At 42.7% G+C, this 21,501-nt stretch overlaps 1 protein-coding gene across 1 annotated transcript in view; it reads right to left on the bottom strand.

Annotated features, from left to right (window-relative positions):
* The window catches only part of LOC310991891 (uncharacterized protein), a gene marked incomplete at its 3' end in the record, with an annotated part of 147,902 nt that overhangs the window by 63,581 nt on the left and 62,820 nt on the right, over nt 1–21,501 (bottom strand). The window lies entirely within an intron of this gene.

Below are 21,501 nucleotides of genomic sequence, written 5' to 3'. Positions count from 1 at the left end.
AAAAACTGATTTTTCTTTTTACTGTGGTTTCAAATCTGCCTACACGACAGTGAATGGCTTACTCAATTTGTGAAGCCACTGTTGATCTGCCACATGTCAATTAGCTCAGTGCGATAGACAATGGTCTTTGGTTCCCGAGGTTGTGGGTTCAATCCTCAACTGATGCAAATTGAACATTATAAGGTCAATTGTCTTGTCTTCCTATTCTCCTGTTTGTTGCTCAGAATTGCCTAAATTTGCCCAAAAGTAGCCCGGACCCGACCCATCGCTGCGCAGCAGCTATAATTAGGGTCCGGGCAGCGCAGCTGACAGGACACTATTGTATTCCTAGGAATTCTTCTTCTTCTTCTTCTTTCTTTCTTTCTTCTTCCAAGGAAGTCATACTTCCCATGGGCGAAAACTCACCAAACTTTGCACAAAGGTTCAGTCCCATGCCAGATTCACTCAACTCCAAGGACATGTGCCCCCCCCTCCTAGGGGGGGCACAATAAGCGTTTAAATTTAAAAACTTTAAAAATTCCTACCAAACCAACGGTAGATGCTACAGTGTTGAAACTTCACCACAATGTAGCCTCAATACTGCTGAAACTTTTGTCCACTTAAACTTATTACAAATTATGAAGTCCATCACTCTGTTTTTTTCAATAACTGTAAAACTTTTAAAATGTATCTCCTCCCACAATTTTTGCTCAATTGACACCAAACTTGCTACAGAGCATCTCCAGACCGTCCTCCACAAAACTTGTTTCTCGGATTTTTGATTAAGCAAAAATTGAGCCTACAGTACATGAAAACGTTTGACTGCAAACAGTACTGTAAACATATACCATCAAATTCTTGATAAATACATTTTCAATCTTCCTGAAAAAAAATGACAATATTCTGGAGTCATGGTTGATGAAGTTTGGCAAATATCAGAATTTTGTCTCAAAAACTGAATTTTCTAGAACATTTTGAATTCTGCTCTCATGGGAACAACTGCAGTCAATGTGAGAGTGGAATTTATAAACATCAGATTTTCTCTTATGAAGCAAAACACTTATCATTAAAAACAAATCACCAACATTTCCATGCTGTCAAGATGCAATTTATGTATTATCAGATTTTTGTTTGGATGACTGAATTATTGACATTTTGACCATTTCATCACAACAGCTGCCCGGGCACTGGCTCACCTGAGTGGATAAATGAAGCTACACAGCAGGTCTCACTACCAGCCAATTAGCTCAGTGAGTTAGGAGCTGGTTCTTGGTGTCAGAGATTGTGAGTTCGAGACTCAGCAAGGATGATGACGATGATGATGACGGATCAAAATGTCACATGTCCTCAAGCTGTTTTGCTGTCTAAATGCAATTTATGTATTAACAGATTTTTGTTTAGATAACAGAATTTCTGACTTTTCGACCATTTTTGAAATCTGCGTTCACAACAGCTGCCCGGGTACTGACTCACCTGAGTGGATAAATGAAGCTACACAGCAGGTCTCACCACCAGCCAATTAGCTCAGCGAGTTAGGAGCTGGTTCTTGGTGTCAGAGGTTGTGAGTTCGAGACTCAGCAAGGGTGATGATGATGATGATGATGATGATGACAGATCAAAATGTCAGTTGTCCTCCACACGAAACACAAGATAATTGTCCTAATGGTGGCATCACAGCAAGCCTCTAAATTTAAAAATCCAAATAGCTTGGACTGGACCATGTGCGAAGGCTCCTAACATCTTAAGAGTCACAGTAGATGTTTTACAAATACATATCATTATTTTACCTCAAAAACTGATTTTTCTTTTTACTGTGGTTTCAAATCTGCCTGCGCGACAGTGAATGGCTTACTCAACTTGTGAAGCCACTATTGAACTGTCACTTGTCAATTAGCTCAGTGCGATAGACAACGGTCTTTGGTTCCCGAGGTTGTGGGTTCAATCCTCAACTGATGCAAATTGAACATTATAAGGTCAACTGTCCTGTTTTCCTATTCTCCTGTTTGTTGCTCAGAATTGCTTAAATTTGCCCAAAAGTAGCCCGGACCCGACCCATCGCTGCACAGCAGCTATAATCTTCTTCTTCTTCTTTCTTTCTTTCTTCTTCCAAGGAAGTCATACTTCCCATGGGCGAAAACTCACCAAACTTTGCACAAAGGTTCAGTCCCATGCCAGATTCACTCAACTCCAAGGACATGTGCCCCCCCCTCCTAGGGGGGGCACAATAAGCGTTTAAATTTAAAAACTTTAAAAATTCCTACCAAACCAACGGTAGATGCTACAGTGTTGAAACTTCACCACAATGTAGCCTCAATACTGCTGAAACTTTTGTCCACTTAAACTTATTACAAATTATGAAGTCCATCACTCTGTTTTTTTCAATAACTGTAAAACTTTTAAAATGTATCTCCTCCCACAATTTTTGCTCAATTGTCACCAAACTTGCTACGGAGCATCTCCAGACCGTCCTCCACAAAACTTGTTTCTCGGATTTTTGATTAAGCAAAAATTGAGCCTACAGTGCATGAAAACGTTTGACTGTAAACAGTACTGTAAACATATACCATCAAATTCTTGCTAAACACATTTTCAAACTTCCTGAAAAAAATTGACAATATTCTGGAGTCATGGTTGATGAAGTTTAGCAAATATCAGAATTTTAATTCAAAAACTGAATTTTTGAGAACATTTTGAATTTTGCTCTCATGGGAACAACTGCAGCCAATGTGAGAGTGGAATTTTTAAACATCAGATTTTCTCTTATGAAGCAAAACACTTATCATTAAAAACAAATCACCAACATTTCCATGCTGTCAAAATGCAATTTATGTGTTATCAGAGTTTTGTTTAGATGACTGAATTATTGACATTTTGACCATTTCATCACAACAGCTGCCCGGGCACTGACTCACCTGAGTGGATAAATGAAGCTACACAGCAGGTCTCACTACCAGCTGATTAGCTCAGTGAGTTAGGAGCTGGTTCTTGGTGTCAGAGGCTGTGGGTTCGAGACCCAGCAAGGGTGATGATGATGATGATGACGGATCAAAATGTCACATGTCCTTAAGCTGTTTTGCTGTCTAAATGCAATTTATGTATTAACAGATTTTTGTTTAGATAATAGAATTTCTGACTTTCTGAAATCTGCCTTGACAACAGCTGCCTGGGCACTGACTCCCTGAGTGGATAAATGAAGCTACACAGCAGGTCTCACTACCAGCCAATTAGCTCAGCGAGTTAGGAGCTGGTTCTTGGTGTCAGAGGTTGTGAGTTCGAGACCCAGCAAGGGTGATGGTGATGATGATGACAGATCAAAATGTCAGTTGACCTCAATATGAAACACAAGACAATTGTCCTAATGGTGGCATCACAGCAAGCCTCTAAATTAAAAAAAACAAAACAAATAGCTTGGACTGGTCCATGCGCGAAGGCTCCTAACATCTTAGACTCATAGTAGATGTTTGACAAATATCATTATTTTACCTCAAAAACTGATTTTTCTTTTTACTGTGGTTTCAAATCTGCCTGCACGACAGTGAATGGCTTACTCAATTTGCGAAGCCACTGTTGATCTGCCACTTGTCAATTAGCTCAGTGCGATAGACAATGGTCTTTGGTTCCCGAGGTTGTGGGTTCAATCCTCAACTGATGCAAATTGAACATTATAAGGTCAACTGTCTTGTCTTCCTATTCTCCTGTTTGTTGCTCAGAATTGCCTAAATTTGCCCAAAAGTAGCCCGGACCCGACCCATCGCTGCGCAGCAGCTATAATTAGGGTCCGGGCAGCGCAGCTGACAGGACACTATTGTATTCCTAGGAATTCTTCTTCTTCTTCTTCTTTCTTTCTTTCTTCTTCCAAGGAAGTCATACTTCCCATGGGCGAAAACTCACCAAACTTTGCACAAAGGTTCAGTCCCATGCCAGATTCACTCAACTCCAAGGACATGTGCCCCCCCCTCCTAGGGGGGGCACAATAAGCGTTTAAATTTAAAAACTTTAAAAATTCCTACCAAACCAACTGTAGATGCTACAGTGTTGAAACTTCACCACAATGTCGCCTCAATACTGCTGAAACTTTTGTCCACTTAAACTTATTACAAATTATGAAGTCCATCACTCTGTTTTTTTCAATAACTGTAAAACTTTTAAAATGTATCTCCTCCCACAATTTTTGCTCAATTGACACCAAACTTGCTACAGAGCATCTCCAGACTGTCCTCCACAAAACTTGTTTCTCGGATTTTTGATTAAGCAAAAATTGAGCCTACAGTACATGAAAACGTTTGACTGCAAACAGTACTGTAAACATATACCATCAAATTCTTGATAAATACATTTTCAATCTTCCTGAAAAAAAATGACAATATTCTGGAGTCATGGTTGATGAAGTTTGGCAAATATCAGAATTTTAACTCAAAAACTGAATTTTTGAGAACATTTTGAATTCTGCTCTCATGGGAACAACTGCAGTCAATGTGAGTGTGGAATTTTTAAACATCATATTTTCTCTTATGAAGCAAAACACTTATCATTAAAAACAAATCACCAACATTTCCATGCTGTCAAGATGCAATTTATGTATTATCAGATTTTTGTTTAGATAACTGAATTATTGACATTTTGACCATTTCATCACAACAGCTGCCCGGGCACTGGCTCACCTGAGTGGATAAATGAAGCTACACAGCAGGTCTCACTACCAGCCAATTAGCTCAGTGAGTTAGGAGCTGGTTCTTGGTGTCAGAGATTGTGAGTTGGAGACCCAGCAAGGGTGATGATGATGATGATGATGGATCAAAATGTCACATGTCCTTAAGCTGTTTTGCTGTCTAAATGCAATTTATGTAGCCTATTAACAGATTTTTGTTTGGATAATAGAATTTCTGACTTTCTGAAATCTGCCTTGACAACAGCTGCCTGGGCACTGACTCCCTGAGTGGATAAATGAAGCTACACAGCAGGTCTCACTACCAGCCAATTAGCTCAGCGAGTTAGGAGCTGGTTCTTGGTGTCAGAGGTTGTGAGTTCGAGACCCAGCAAGGGTGATGGTGATGATGACAGATCAAAATGTCAGTTGACCTCAATATGAAACACAAGACAATTGTCCTAATGGTGGCATCACAGCAAGCCTCTAAATTAAAAAAAAAAAAAAAAATAGCTTGGACTGGTCCATGCGCGAAGGCTCCTAACATCTTAGACTCATAGTAGATGTTTGACAAATATCATTATTTTACCTCAAAAACTGATTTTTCTTTTTACTGTGGTTTCAAATCTGCCTACACGACAGTGAATGGCTTACTCAATTTGTGAAGCCACTGTTGATCTGCCACTTGTCAATTAGCTCAGTGCGATAGACAACGGTATTTGGTTCCCGAGGTTGTGGGTTCAATCCTCAACTGATGCAAATTGAACATTACAAGGTCAACTGTCTTGTCTTCCTATTCTCCTGTTTGTTGCTCAGAATTGCCTAAATTTGCCCAAAAGTAGCCCGGACCCGACCCATCGCTGCGCAGCAGCTATAATCTTCTTCTTCTTCTTCTTTCTTTCTTTCTTCTTCCAAGGAAGTCATACTTCCCATGGGCGAAAACTCACCAAACTTTGCACAAAGGTTCAGTCCCATGCCAGATTCACTCAACTCCAAGGACATGTGCCCCCCCCTCCTAGGGGGGGCACAATAAGCGTTTAAATTTAAAAACTTTAAAAATTCCTACCAAACCAACGGTAGATGCTACAGTGTTGAAACTTCACCACAAAGTAGCCTCAATACTGCTGAAACTTTTGTCCACTTAAACTTATTACAAATTATGAAGTCCATCACTCTGTTTTTTTCAATAACTGTAAAACTTTTAAAATGTATCTCCTCCCACAATTTTTGCTCAATTGACACCAAACTTGCTACAGAGCATCTCCAGGCCGTCCTCCACAAAACTTGTTTCTCGGATTTTTGATTAAGCAAAAATTGAGCCTACAGTGCATGAAAACGTTTGACTGCAAACAGTACTGTAAACATATACCATCAAATTCTTGATAAATACATTTTCAATCTTCCTGAAAAAAAATGACAATATTCTGGAGTCATGGTTGATGAAGTTTGGCAAATATCAGAATTTTAACTCAAAAACTGAATTTTCTAGAACATTTTGAATTCTGCTCTCATGGGAACAACTGCAGTCAATGTGAGAGTGGAATTTATAAACATCATATTTTCTCTTATGAAGCAAAACACTTATCATTAAAAACAAATCACCAACATTTCCATGCTGTCAAGATGCAATTTATGTATTATCAGATTTTTGTTTAGATGACTGAATTATTGACATTTTGACCATTTCATCACAACAGCTGCCCGGGCACTGGCTCACCTGAGTGGATAAATGAAGCTACACAGCAGGTTTCTCTACCAGCCAATTAGCTCAGCGAGTTAAGAGCTGGTTCTTGGTGTCAGAGGTTGTGAGTTCGAGACCCAGCAAGGGTGATGGTGGTGATGATGACAGATCAAAATGTCAGTTGACCTCAATATGAAACACAAGACAATTGTCCTAATGGTGGCATCACAGCAAGCCTCTAAATTAAAAAAAAAAAAAATAGCTTGGACTGGTCCATGCGCGAAGGCTCCTAACATCTTAGACTCATAGTAGATGTTTGACAAATATCATTATTTTACCTCAAAAACTGATTTTTCTTTTTACTGTGGTTTCAAATCTGCCTACACGACAGTGAATGGCTTAGTCAATTTGTGAAGCCACTGTTAAACTGCCACTTGTCAATTAGCTCAGTGTGATAGATAGTGGTGTTTGGCTTCAGAGGTTGTGGGTTCAATCCTCAACTGATGCAAATTGAACATTATAAGGTCAACTGTCTTGTCTTCCTATTCTCCTGTTTGTTGCTCAGAATTGCCTAAATTTGCCCAAAAGTAGCCCGGACCCGACCCATCGCTGCGCAGCAGCTATAATCTTCTTCTTCTTCTTTCTTTCTTTCTTCTTCTTCCAAGGAAGTCATACTTCCCATGGGCGAAAACTCACCAAACTTTGCACAAAGGTTCAGTCCCATGTCAGATTCACTCAACTCCAAGGACATGTGCCCCCCCCCCTCCTAGGGGGGGCACAATAAGCGTTTAAATTTAAAAACTTTAAAAATTCCTACCAAAGCAACGGTAGATGCTACAGTGTTGAAACTTCACCACAATGTAGCCTCAATACTGCTGAAACTTTTGTCCACTTAAACTTATTACAAATTATAAAGTCCATCACTCTGTTTTTTTCAATAACTGTAAAACTTTTAAAATGTATCTCCTCCCACAATTTTTGCTCAATTGACACCAAACTTGCTACAGAGCATCTCCAGACCGTCCTCCACAAAACTTGTTTCTCGGAATTTTGATTAAGCAAAAATTGAGCCTACAGTGCATGAAAACGTTTGACTGTAAACAGTACTGTAAACATATACCATCAAATTCTTGCTAAATACATTTTCAATCTTCCTGAAAAAAATTGAGAATATTTTGGAGTCATGGTTGATGAAGTTTGGCAAATATCAGAATTTTATCTCAAAAACTGAATTTTCTAGAACATTTTGAATTCTGCTCTCATGGGAACAACTGCAGTCAATGTGAGAGTGGAATTTATAAACATCAGATTTTCTCTTATGAAGCAAAACACTTATCATTAAAAACAAATCACCAACATTTCCATGCTGTCAAGATGCAATTTATGTTTTATCAGATTTTTGTTTAGATGACTGAATTTCTGACATTTTGACCATTTCATCTGTTAGATCCCCGGTATTAGACTCCTGTAAAGAAAAGCCTATACTAGACCAGCTCTCCAATTAAAGGGTAATTTCTTAAGTTCTAATGGTCATGGACCAGAGTAGAATTTCTAAAGAATGTTTAAGCTGGTGATGAGGAAACTCGCCTAGCTTCTAACTGCCTTCGTCCTGACGTCTGTCCCGCTTCCCCAAGCCACTAGTTCTGATAGAGCAGCCCCCCACCCAGAAGTTGTAACCCGGCACGCCTGTTAACGGCAGCTTCCCTCTTTGATCCTTGCACTTGTTATTGGCTAGGTTTAATTTAATGGTTTGGAAAAACAACCCTAGGGACCTGTTTAACTTTTAAAGTGGACACAATACTAGATTAACCTCTGAGAGTCTTACAGATGTTGTGCACACTATGGCCATGAACAGCAATATAGTGATAATTGAATTAAAACCTCTGACACAAAAGATGAGGATAACAGTTCTCTTGTCTTTTAGGTTGTAAATTTATTTGCAGGAATTTAGCAGGGGCAAAGCAGCATCAGAGCATAAATATAAAAATCAAAGAAAATTATAGCTGCTGCGCAGCGATGGGTCGGGTCCGGGCTACTTTTGGGCAAATTTAGGCAATTCTGAGCAACAAACAGGAGAATAGGAAGACAAGACAGTTGACCTTATAATGTTCAATTTGCATCAGTTGAGGATTGAACCCACAACCTCGGGAACCAAAGACCATTGTCTATCGCACTGAGCTAATTGACAAGTGGCAGATCAACAGTGGCTTCACAAATTGAGTAAGCCATTCACTGTCGTGTAGGCAGATTTGAAACCACAGTAAAAAGAAAAATCAGTTTTTGAGGTAAAATAATGATATTTGTCAAACATCTACTATGAGTCTAAGATGTTAGGAGCCTTCGCGCATGGACCAGTCCAAGCTATTTGTTTTTTTTTTTAATTTAGAGGCTTGCTGTGATGCCACCATTAGGACAATTGTCTTGTGTTTCATATTGAGGTCAACTGACATTTTGATCTGTCATCATCACCACCATCACCCTTGCTGGGTCTCGAACTCACAACCTCTGACACCAAGAACCAGCTCCTAACTCGCTGAGCTAATTGGCTGGTAGTGAGACCTGCTGTGTAGCTTCATTTATCCACTCAGGGAGTCAGTGCCCAGGCAGCTGTTGTCAAGGCAGATTTCAGAAAGTCAGAAATTCTGTTATCTAAACAAAAATCTGTTAATACATAAATTGCATTTAGACAGCAAATCAGCTTAAGGACATGTGACATTTTGATCCATCATCATCATCATCATCATCACCCTTGCTGGGTCTCGAACTCACAATCTCTGACACCAAGAACCAGCTCCTAACTCACTGAGCTAATTGGCTGGTAGTGAGACCTGCTGTGTAGCTTCATTTATCCACTCAGGTGAGCCAGTGCCCGGGCAGCTGTTGTGATGAAATGGTCAAAATGTCAATAATTCAGTCATCTAAACAAAAATCTGATAATACATAAATTGCATCTTGACAGCATGGAAATGTTGGTGATTTGTTTTTAATGATAAGCGTTTTGCTTCATAAGAGAAAATATGATGTTTATAAATTCCACTCTCACATTGACTGCAGTTGTTCCCATGAGAGCAGAATTCAAAATGTTCTCAAAAATTCAGTTTTTGAGTTAAAATTCTGATATTTGCCAAACTTCATCAACCATGACTCCAGAATATTGTCATTTTTTTTCAGGAAGATTGAAAATGTATTTATCAAGAATTTGATGGTATATGTTTAGAGTACTGTTTGCAGTCAAACGTTTTCATGCACTGTAGGCTCAATTTTTGCTTAATCAAAAATCCGAGAAACAAGTTTTGTGGAGGACGGTCTGGAGATGCTCTGTAGCAAGTTTGGTGTCAATTGAGCAAAAATTGTGGGAGGAGATACATTTTAAAAGTTTTACAGTTATTGAAAAAAACAGAGTGATGGACTTCATAATTTGTAATAAGTTTAAGTGGACAAAAGTTTCAGCAGTATTGAGGCTACATTGTGGTGAAGTTTCAACACTGTAGCATCTACCGTTGGTTTGGTAGGAATTTTTAAAGTTTTTAAATTTAAACGCTTATTGTGCCCCCCCTAGGAGGGGGGGGCACATGTCCTTGGAGTTGAGTGAATCTGGCATGGGACTGAACCTTTGTGCAAAGTTTGGTGAGTTTTCGCCCATGGGAAGTATGACTTCCTTGGAAGAAGAAAGAAAGAAAGAAGAAGAAGAAGAAGAAGAAGAAGAATTCCTAGGAATACAATAGTGTCCTGTCAGCTGCGCTGCCCGGACCCTAATAATTAAAATCAAATTCTCACCCTATTAATCAACCCTACCTCTGATGGATAGTTGCCTGATTCAAATTTCTAGAATAAGGACGCAGGTTTCGGCCGAATTCCCTGAACCCCTTCTGCTGGGGATGATGATCGGGAGCCTAAGCCCCTGGGAGCGGACCAGCAGAGAGTGTGGAGATCAACCGAGTCCAAATTGCTGTGCGCAGTCTTCTTGTTCGATGGCAATCTTCTGTAGACGCACCAGCCCTCGGAGTCTTCGCAGGAGTAGGGTCTGAGGAGCTCGCTCTCGCACCCAGTCCCGACGCACACTGCCTTTACTTCGTCCCGATGACCTTTTTATATGTTTGGACCACCGACACCCTTCCTTTGTGTCATGGAATAATTTCTCCACCACTCTGCACCGGTCCGTGCCCATATTTGGTCAACGCGCACTTCCGTATTTCTCTAAATTACCCCAATTACCTGACCCTGTGGCCATCTCACCTCGACCTGTCCTGGCATGTCCCGGGACAGGCCACAGGTTCCTCATTTTGGTGACCTTTGTCCTGCCCACCCCATTCTACTTCTCCTTTCCAACAGATTACGGCAACTATTCCATCAGCTCGGGATTCATCATATCATAATACTTTCCCTGAGTCACATACAGTAATCACTTCTAAAAATAGTAAAGACATCAAAAAATAGTAAAAACATCATAAAATAGTAAAAACATCAAAAATAGCAAAACCCACAGTATACATCAAAAGGCCTAGCCCGGGACCCTCAACTCTCCTTGACACCCCCTCCTTGAGGTCCCGTGCTGCCTCCATCAGCCTGTTCCTTAGCACTTAACAAAAACGCTCTTGAAGGTGTATAATACTTTGAAATGCAATCTCACAGGATACTTTTCTTTACTTTGCTTTCCAGCAGATCAATAATAAATCACAGATGACTATCTCACCCTGCCTTTAGCTCTTAGCAGAACACATTTCAAGGTTATACATCTTAAGATAACAAGAATTACTTCTTTAATTTTCCTTGTTAATTTACTTTAGCAAATCACAATTTGAGGTTACACATCCTAAGATAGTAACAATCACCTTTTAGCCAAATACACTTTAAAAGTTATACTTCTTAAGGTAGCAAAAATTACTCCTTAGCCAAATACTTTTAAAAGTTATGTATCTTAAAATTGCAACAACAACAAAAAAAAACTCTTTAGCCAAATGCATTTTAAAATAGCAAAAATTACTCTCTAACGGTCGAGCCTGGGAACCTCAATTCTTCTTGAGACCCCCTCCTTGAGGTTCAGACCTGCTTCCCGCTCCGTCTGCTGGACGAGGGTCGGATCCTCCCGAGGTGAGGCTGGCTCCCGCTCTTCACGCCTCCTTGGTCTTCTCTCCTGGACGAGGGCCGGAATCATCCTGAGGCGAGGCTGGCTCCTGGCTTCCTTGTCTTCTCTCTCCCTGGCAACGCCTCTCAACTCTGCCGAACTTCCGTCCGTCTCCTGGTGGACCAGCACGATGTCCTTTTCTCCAAACGAACCTCTCCCAAGCTGCTGAAAGCCCGAACCCCCTTCCTCCGTAGTAAGAAGAAGCTGTGGCTGACCTCCATCTGCAGCCTGGCTGGAAGGGGTACCGTCTCCTGACGTCTCGTTGACTGCTGCGACAGGGATCTGCTGACCTCCACTGACTCCATATTCATTCACTTTTTCCTTATAACATATTGCCTATATAAGCTTATGCAAAGCAGCTGCGCAGGCCTTTTATTTTCTGACTGGCCTTTAAATTCCTCCATCTCTCTCTCTCCTGGCCGGAACACTCATCAATTCTCTGGAAGTCTCTTGCTGGGCCTCCCTTTAATTCTGTTGGTCTAGGCAGCTTCTGGCTGGTTCTTGAATAGCCAGGTGAAAAGGCTGCTCTGAAATGCTCCAGCGGCACTTTCCAAATCCATGGTAGAGTGCGATCGAGCCACTCCTCATGTTGACCATACCGCCTCCCTCTGCGGTCTGTGTGGTCACGGCCGCCACTTCCTCATGCGGCTCCACTCCTCAGTCTCCTCCAAAACTACTGCCGAGACTCTTGTCACCAATTCTCCCTCTTTCTCACTTGAGGGCATCCGTGTGTGTTGTTTTGGACTGACAAATTTTCTCACTTGCCATTCTTCCGCTCGCCCAACTGCAATCAGATTTCCACATCTTTGCAACACACTGCACTCGCTGCTGCAATCTCTCTCCATCCCACTGACATGTACTGTACATTCATTGAGATCTAATTCAATCCTTCTCAGATCCCACTGAGTGATTATCATCAATCTGGGTAACACCCCAAATCTGCACTTCTCCGCAGATATACGCATCCATCACCTTCACTGGTTTAGGATGCAGGCCTCTGACTCCTCTTCGTTGACCTTTAATCTTAACTGGTTTCAACCAGCCTGGGCCCTCCCAGCAAATTGTTAGTGTAGTGGGTTCGAAACACACCACACACCTGTTGTTGACACTTCTCCATTCCAACATCTCTGTGTCTTCAGACAAAAATCCTCTTTTTGCGTAGTCCAATTTTTTCAGAGCTCTTCCTGCCCAGAGCCCCTTTGTGCTTCTTCTCATGACAACCACCCCATACACAGTGGCCAATCTGGGTGGGTGGCAAGCCTGGTGTGCTATTGGCCATTATTAACTCCTAGTCTCTTCTAGTTAGGAATTGGTTTCAGCTGCTCCACATCTTGGATTCCTTCTTTTCTCCCTGTCACGCCCATGGGTCCAGCCACGTCCATGCACACCGAACCCCAGGGAATTTTGCTTTTTATGGTGAGTCCATCCACCCTCTGTCCTCTCCGCCCTGCATTGTATCGACCACACACATCACAGTCCTTGAGAATTTGGCGAATCCGGTGTTTAGGAATCCAGAGCTGCTGTTTCTCCAACTCCTTGCGTGTGGGATCAGTGCCAACATGGCCCAGCGCTTCATGTACGGCCTGCACTACCTCCATCACGCACTCCTCTGGGACCGCCCTTCCCTTGGGTGTCTTGTCCCACTTCCCGATCCCGACTAAGACAACTTTCCTCATCTGGACGAAACGATCCACTTCCTCATTTCCTTTCCAGTGAGCCCCCTGTCTGGTATGTGCTTTCTGATGCACCACGTCCAGGTCCATATTTAATCGCCGCTCAGCGATTTTCTTCCACAGATCTTGATGTGCCACTATTTTTCCTTTAGCACCCTCAAATCCATTCTCCTCCCAAATAGACAAATCCTCTGTGAGTGCCTGAGCACAATAAAAGCCGTCAGTTATCACTTTTGCTTTCTTTATTTTCCTTTTTTCCCATTCCAGCAGTCCTTCTAGGACAGCCGTCACTTCACCGTTTGTGCACTTCCTGGCACTTTTCCTTTTTGTCCAAATTGTTCTTTGTTATTTCTCATGAGTATGAACCCCAAAATGCTGTTTCATCAAGGCCTTTCTTTGAGCCATCTGTGTACAGGCTCCATTCACATGCAGCTGGTTGCGTCACATTCTCTTTCGCAACTTCCTTGCTCACTGGCTGCACTGACCCAATTTCCAAATCGTCATCTAATAGTATGTCTCCCCATCTCCTATTTGTAGCCTTGGTGCTGCACCTTTAGGTGTCCTGCTGTGTTGAGGCTCCTGCGGGTCATGGACACCTCAGCCCCTGAGTTGACCAGGAAAGGAACTCCATCCACATTGGTGTAGATATCGTCACCCCCACCCAGTAAGCATGCTCAAGGGTGACCCGCGCCTCTTGCGTTGTTACTTCTCAACTCCCCCGGCTGCCAGTTTACGGGCTTCCTGGAGGGCTGCTTTTTGCTCTGGGGTCAGTCTGTTATTCCTCTTGAGGGAGGAAGTCTCTCTCTTTGCCCGTCGTCTTTCGGCTGGTCTTTGGCCTTTGAGCCTTTACTTTTCTATCCTGCTTCCTCCTCTGGGGCTGCTGTGGGAGTAGTCTGGGTGTTAATTTCTCAGCTGCTCTAATCTCTGGCAGTTCCTTTTCTTTAGGGGGCTGTTGTTGTGCACCTTTTCTCTTTTTGCCTCATAGCATCTCCTCTTGAGATCCAACTCTCTTACAGCTTCATCGATTCTAACCCCCGTAGTCCCAATAGCAGGGAGCTTGATGAAATCTACCTTGTCACGCTGCCCTCTGGTCACTTCTCTCAGGACCTTGATGTACCTTTCAATAGGTACTACTCTTTTTAGGGCATGCCACACTTGTGAGAGAGTATGGCCTCGGCTCAGGTCCTTCTTTGCTCTGTCAATATGGGCTTCTTCATCATCCAAATCCTCATAATGCACATATCTTCCATGATTCATGCAACTCTGATCAACTTTCTGGCTCACAGCCTCACGTGATTTGTCTACTTCGAATTTGATTCCTGCTCCTTGCAGGATAACTAGATAGCTGAGCCTGCCACTTGGCCCAGCTGTATCCAGCTCCTCATATTCATGCTCCTCGGGTTGTGGAGCGTCTCCTGGCTCCACCTCGACATAAATTGATTCATTTATGCCTCTGTTGTTTGCTCCATTCCATGTAGCCATCCTGTTGTCTTACGTCGTCTCGGGCTGTCTGCCCCTCAAAGCCTCTCTTCGTCCGCTGAGCAGGGATGAGAGCAGACTGTTGTGGCTGCTCTGCAGCGTCACTCGGGCTCCGGTCACAGAGCTTCCGTCGGCTGCTGATTCTTCCTTTTGCGACCCTTTCTCTCGGTGTCACACTAGGCCGAGGCTCCAGCAGTTTATGTGCTGAATCACCTCCAGTGGTTGCGGGCTTTTTCCTCTCCTTTGCCCACACTCACTCAGTTGCAGATGGTTTCCTTTTCCTGTCTGCTGGTGCTGGCAGGGGATTTCTCTTCTTCCTCTCCCCTGCCCGAGTCCTCGTCTCCAGAGGCTGACAGGCCGACTTTCCTTCCTTGCCGGTCCTCGTCTCCAGAGGCTGACAGGCCAAATTTCCTTCCTTGCCGGTCCTCGTCTCCAGAGGCTGACAGGCCGACTTTCCTTCCTTGCCGGTCCTCGTCTCCAGAGGCTGACAGGCCGACTTTCCTTCCTTGCCGGTCCTCGTCTCCAGAGGCTGACAGGCCGACTTTCCTTCCTTGCCGGTCCTCGTGTCCAGAGGCTGACAGGCCGACTTTCCTTCCTTGCCGGTCCTCGTCTCCAGAGGCAGCAGGGTGCTTCCCTGCTGTCAGAACTCTCACCGCCGGGCTGTCTCTCACGAACAATGTCCCTCCAGGTACACTGTGGTTCTTCCTCCTAGGCTCGACAATTCCTTTTATCGAGCCCCACGTTGGGCGCCACGTGTTAGATCCCCGGTATTAGACTCCTGTAAAGAAAAGCCTATACTAGACCAGCTCTCCAATTAAAGGGTAATTTCTTAAGTTCTAATGGTCATGGACCAGAGTAGAATTTCTAAAGAATGTTTAAGCTGGTGATGAGGAAACTCGCCTAGCTTCTAACTGCCTTCGTCCTGACGTCTGTCCCGCTTCCCCAAGCCACTAGTTCTGATAGAGCAGCCCCCCACCCAGAAGTTGTAACCCGGCACGCCTGTTAACGGCAGCTTCCCTCTTTGATCCTTGCACTTGTTATTGGCTAGGTTTAATTTAATGGTTTGGAAAAACAACCCTAGGGACCTGTTTAACTTTTAAAGTGGACACAATACTAGATTAACCTCTGAGAGTCTTACAGATGTTGTGCACACTATGGCTTAACTTCTTATGGTCATGAACAGCAATATAGTGATAATTGAATTAAAACCTCTGACACAAAAGATGAGGATAACAGTTCTCTTGTCTTTTAGGTTGTAAATTTATTTGCAGGAATTTAGCAGGGGCAAAGCAGCATCAGAGCATAAATATAAAAACCAAAGAAAATAATTAAAATCAAATTCTCACCCTATTAATCAACCCTACCTCTGATGGATAGTTGCCTGATTCAAATTTCTAGAATAAGGACGCAGGTTTTGGCCGAATTCCCTGAACCCCTTCTGCTGGGGATGATGATCGGGAGCCTAAGCCCCTGGGAGCGGACCAGCAGAGAGTGTGGAGATCAACCGAGTCCAAATTGCTGTGCGCAGTATTCTTGTTCGATGGCAATCTTCTGTAGACGCACCAGCCCTCGGAGTCTTCGCAGGAGTAGGGTCTGAGGAGCTCGCTCTCGCACCCAGTCCCGACGCACACTGCCTTTACTTCGTCCCGATGACCTTTTTATATGTTTGGACCACCGACACCCTTCCTTTGTGTCATGGAATAATTTCTCCACCACTCTGCACCGGTCCGTGCCCATATTTGGTCAACGCGCACTTCCGTATTTCTCTAAATTACCCCAATTACCTGACCCTGTGGCCATCTCACCTCGACCTGTCCTGGCATGTCCCGGGACAGGCCTCATTTTGGTGACCTTTGTCCTGCCCACCCCATTCTACTTCTCCTTTCCAACAGATTACGGCAACTATTCCATCAGCTCGGGATTCATCATATCATGTAATACTTTCCCTGAGTCACATACAGTAATCACTTCTGAAAATAGTAAAGACATCAAAAAATAGTAAAAACATCATAAAATAGTAAAAACATCAAAAATAGCAAAACCCACAGTATACATCAAAAGGCCTAGCCCGGGACCCTCAACTCTCCTTGACACATCACAACAGCTGCCCGGGCACTGACTCACACGAGTGGATAAATGAAGCTACACAGCAGGTCTCACTACCAGCCAATTAGCTCAGCGAGTTAGGAGCTGGTTCTTGGTGTCAGAGGCTGTGGGTTCGAGACCCAGCAAGGGTGATGGTGATGATGACAGATCAAAATGTCAGTTGACCTCAATATGAAACACAAGACAATTGTCCTAATGGTGGCATCACAGCAAGCCTCTAAATTAAAAAAAAAACAAATAGCTTGGACTGGTCCATGCGCGAAGGCTCCTAACATCTTAGACTCATAGTAGATGTTTGACAAATACATATCATTATTTTACCTCAAAAACTGATTTTTCTTTTTACTGTGGTTTCAAATCTGCCTACACGACAGTGAATGGCTTACTCAATTTGTGAAGCCACTATTAAACTGCCACTTGTCAATTAGCTCAGTGCGATAGACAACGGTCTTTGGTTCCCGAGGTTGTGGGTTCAATCCTCAACTGATGCAAATTGAACATTATAAGGTCAACTGTCCTGTCTTCCTATTCTCCTGTTTGTTGCTCAGAATTGCCTAAATTTGCCCAAAAGTAGCCCGGACCCGACCCATCGCTGCGCAGCAGCTATAATCCTTCTATATCTATTTTCAGTTGTTGTTGTTGTTTTTTTACGGAGAGAGAACCTTCAGGCATAGCCCTTAAATATAAGTGGTAGTTCAGGCTTCAAAATAATTGACACACTGTTAATGATTGACAAAATCACCAAAAACAAACATAAATGTTGCAGGTCCCAGACTGTGGTTCCACGTGAACAAAGCATTTATCTATAAAAAACAGTTAAAAAAAATACAGCCGCCATGAAGGCAAGTCAGTGTCTGCCGTCGGAATTGCTCCTGTATTTAAAATTTACAATATTCACACATTTTAAATATTATATTTCTCACACAGTCCATGTTAACTGTGGCTTTGGGTGAGTGCAACATCCATACACCTATTATTATGGTCTTCCTGATTCAGCTTCATCATCAGATATTAGGGGTTGAGTTGTTTTGAAACCTCACATGACTAAAGCCCTTTGTTTACTCATTAACAGGTTAAGAGGTAAAAATGTATGTGATTTATATTTTCCTTGCAAACTCATTTCTCGTTATAGATAATTTTTGTCCGATATTTATCTATGTCAAAGAATCTCATCAGATCAAAAAAAAAAAAGCTTTCTTGTTTCTGAGGTTTTAATAATCTATAAACATGATCAGGGCTAGGAAACTCCCACATGACCTGAATGCAGCACAGACTAAAACAACAGTGAGTAAATTCAGTTGATAAGTGAGAGCAATTTAACATACAGTAAAACAAAAAACAGTGCAAACAAAACAAACTTCAGCAAAAATAAATGAGTTAGATTCTTATATTTACAGGATCACGCTCGTCTCTGTTCAGGATGAATCTCTTTACTCTGCTGCCACCTGGAGGCCGAACCACAGAACTACCACCAGATCAATATCAACTCTGATCATCAATAATGATAATAAACTCAGGAGGCTCTCATTTCATTCAGTCAACAACATTGTGTAAACTCACTAACTCTGTAAATTCATTGAATCTGATTTTGAAGTACAGCATGGTGTGTTCAAGAACAACTCAGACAAATGAGAGCTGGCTGCTGAACAACCTCTCTTCCTTGTTCTTACTCAAGTCCAATTGTTGTGTCATTTCATGTCAGTTGCTACAACACAAATTTCCTGTTTGGGGACAATAAAGTTTATGAGTAAGAGCGATAAGCAGGCCTTTATATTGACTTGGCGATAAAATATGTAGCCTATGAACTGTGCTGTACAAACAGAGCACATTAGAGTCCATTAATCTCTGCTGTGGAGGAGTGAGCTCAGGAACAAGTTCTGCAGCTGATGTGATAATAGGTCGCTGATAAAGAGTCCCTGCAGTTTTAGTGCCTCATAACGTCCTCATGTTATTCTTTAAAGGGACAACGAGGAGTTTTGGAAAAGCGAAGCATTTTCACACTACATTTATGAGCCTCCGCGCGCACCGTAAAATTCTTTGACCGGCGCAAGACAGACTCATGTTTTCATTCATCAATTATTAAAGTCAGAGGTTCAAAGAGGTTCACATACCGTCGTAGTTCCGACCATAAACAGCGATTTGGCTGCGTTATTCTCATGACTCGCCACGAAGGAAACGCTGGTCGGCTCGACCAGCATTTCTGCCACCACTAATAATAACAAAATAAGCTGGTGAGCTCGTCGTGCAGCTCCGACAGCGACGGTCTGGTCAGCTTCTCCCCGAAAGGCGCCGCCGTCTGCCGGTAGAAGTCGATGTTGGGGACGGCGTCGATGGTGTTGTGTCCGAAGGTCCTCATGTAGTAGGTGTTGGAGTGGGAGTCGGAGATGAGACTAACCGAGTCGCTCTTCGCCGTGTCCGGTTCGTGGTAGACATCGGGCGGTTGGCCGATGTCCGAATCCGTGAAGCCCACCACCCTGAACCGACCTTTGCCCTCATCGAACGGTTTGGATCCATCGGTTGGAGCCGGTGGAGCTGAGGAGGCCGGAGAAGGAGAACCGGATTCTGACACCACATCCACCTGGAAGCGACCGCCGCTCTTCAGGGACGGTTTCTGTCCCGACGAGGGATGTCACAATTACTTGTTTTCACAATTAATCACGGTATTAAACGCCACAATTAATTGATCGCAAAGATTCCTAACTACCGTCACTTTTCAAAAAAAGATTATGTATGAACCATGTCGGCAGATGAGCGCCAAAGTAAAGGTAAATGCACAGATACTGGTCCATTTACCTAACGTAGCATTGAATTGGTAGGAATTTAAATGCTAGAGTGTAATTTGTAATTTAAAAAAAAGATTTAAAATTAACATTTGGTATAGATGACAATTAATGACTTCAATATTTCAAACACTTCCTCTGGCAGATTAATAATTGGTAATATCTTAATAGATATTTAAAATAAAAAAATAAATTAGCTATATATGATTTTACACATTAATAGTATTGTGAAATTAATTCATGCATAATAATCGTGATAATCGTAATACCATGATTATTTCTCTGACAATAATCGTACCGGAAAAATCTATTATCGTGACATCCCTAGTCCCGACTTTATGACGTTAAAAAAGAAAAAACTGGGGCGGTGCGTGGCGCAGTGGGTAGAGCGGCCGTCCCATGTTGAGGCTACAGTCCTCGCCGCAGGCGTCCCCGGTTCGAATCCCGCGTCGGGCAGACCTTTCCTGCGTGTCATTCCCCCTCTCTCTGCCTCCCCATTTCCTGTCTATCTCTACTGTCATCACCATCAAATAAAAAAAAAAAGCAAAAAAAAAGCCGAAAAAAAAGAAAAAGAAAAAACTGATAGACAAGCGGTCACCGTGAGACGGACAGCTGCTCGGTGAGGTCCAGGCAGCAGCGCCGCAGCATTCAGCACCGAGCGGCCGGAGAGGAGCCACAGACCGAGACACCGGAGCACCGACACAACATCTGGAGACAGTGGTTCACTCCTCTGCTCTCCTCCTCTCGGTGCTGGATGCGCCAGGACGCACGGAGGTGACCTGTGTGCGCTGCGCGTAACAGACACCAACCAACTGCGTCTCTGCGTCTATCTCTCTGTCCATGAGTTGGCGGGAGTGTCGTCCCCTCAGATGGTGACTCAAACGGTTTATTGTCATCGTTCTTTCTCTCTCTCCTCCTCCCTGGACTCTCGAGACATCCCAGCGTGTCGGGAACACAACGGAGGAGAGAAGAAGAGGATGGATCGGTGTCCATTACGCACCGAGGTTTGGCACGCGTCCTGACGCATCCAGGAGGAGATGGAGAGGAAGGAACAGAGATAGAGGATACTTGAGACAGAGAGATAGAGGGGGTACTTGAAAAGATAAAAGACCATTAGAGATTTTATTTACAATTTTTACCCCTTGAACGTTTTTCTTGAAGAATCAGAATACAGTGAAACAAAGTACCAAACACAACAAAACATGTGGATATAAAGCTATATGTGTGTGTGTGTGTGTGTGTGTGTGTGTGTGTGTGTGTGTGTGTGTGTGTGTTATAGCATAGTAAAGACATTTGTCATCCCTGCTGGTGACACGCTCAGAGACCTAGACACGCAGGGAAGAGCGCGTGAGTTGTGTGCGCGTGCAGCAGCAGCATCATTAGCATAGAGAACAACAGCTACTTTCTCTGTCAAAGTTCTTGATGCTGAAGCCAAACACTGAACAATGAGGACAGGGACAGAATGACAGGAACCAGATTTAACAATTTAACTTTATTCGTTTAGATTACATCATCATGATGCCACTGAGAGTGAGTACTCACAGTATTCAACAATTCAAATTTCTTCAAAACCTTTAAATGAGACATAAATTCATTGACTAGAACAATTTTGTTTCCTGTATAGAAATCTATCAAAAAAACTGACATCAATTGTGACTCATTTTAAACACATCAAAAAATAAGGAAAACATAATTATAATTGTCTACCTGTATAAATCACATTGTGGACATTATAAATTGTCAACAAATGTAATTACTTAACATTATCATAGGGAAATCAACCAGTTTTAGGAAAAATATTTTTTTTAAAAGATTAGAATTTGAAAAAAAACTGACAAAAGAAAAAATCCTTTGCAGAAAACCCATGCTTTGAAAATTATCCTTAAAGGCAATAAAAAACTAAATTTCCTTACAAAAGAAAATTGCCCTTACACTGAATGTGTGTTTGTTTGACTTCTATAGTCTAACTTGTTATCTCAGTTTTTTCTCAGCTCTTTGGATCTTTTCCTCATGAAATGCGACAGGGCTTCTTC

Source organism: Trachurus trachurus, assembly GCF_905171665.1.
Source record: "Trachurus trachurus genome assembly, chromosome: 9".
NCBI classification, from domain to species: domain Eukaryota; kingdom Metazoa; phylum Chordata; class Actinopteri; order Carangiformes; family Carangidae; genus Trachurus; species Trachurus trachurus.
This window is presented reverse-complemented; position numbering and strand designations above follow the sequence as displayed.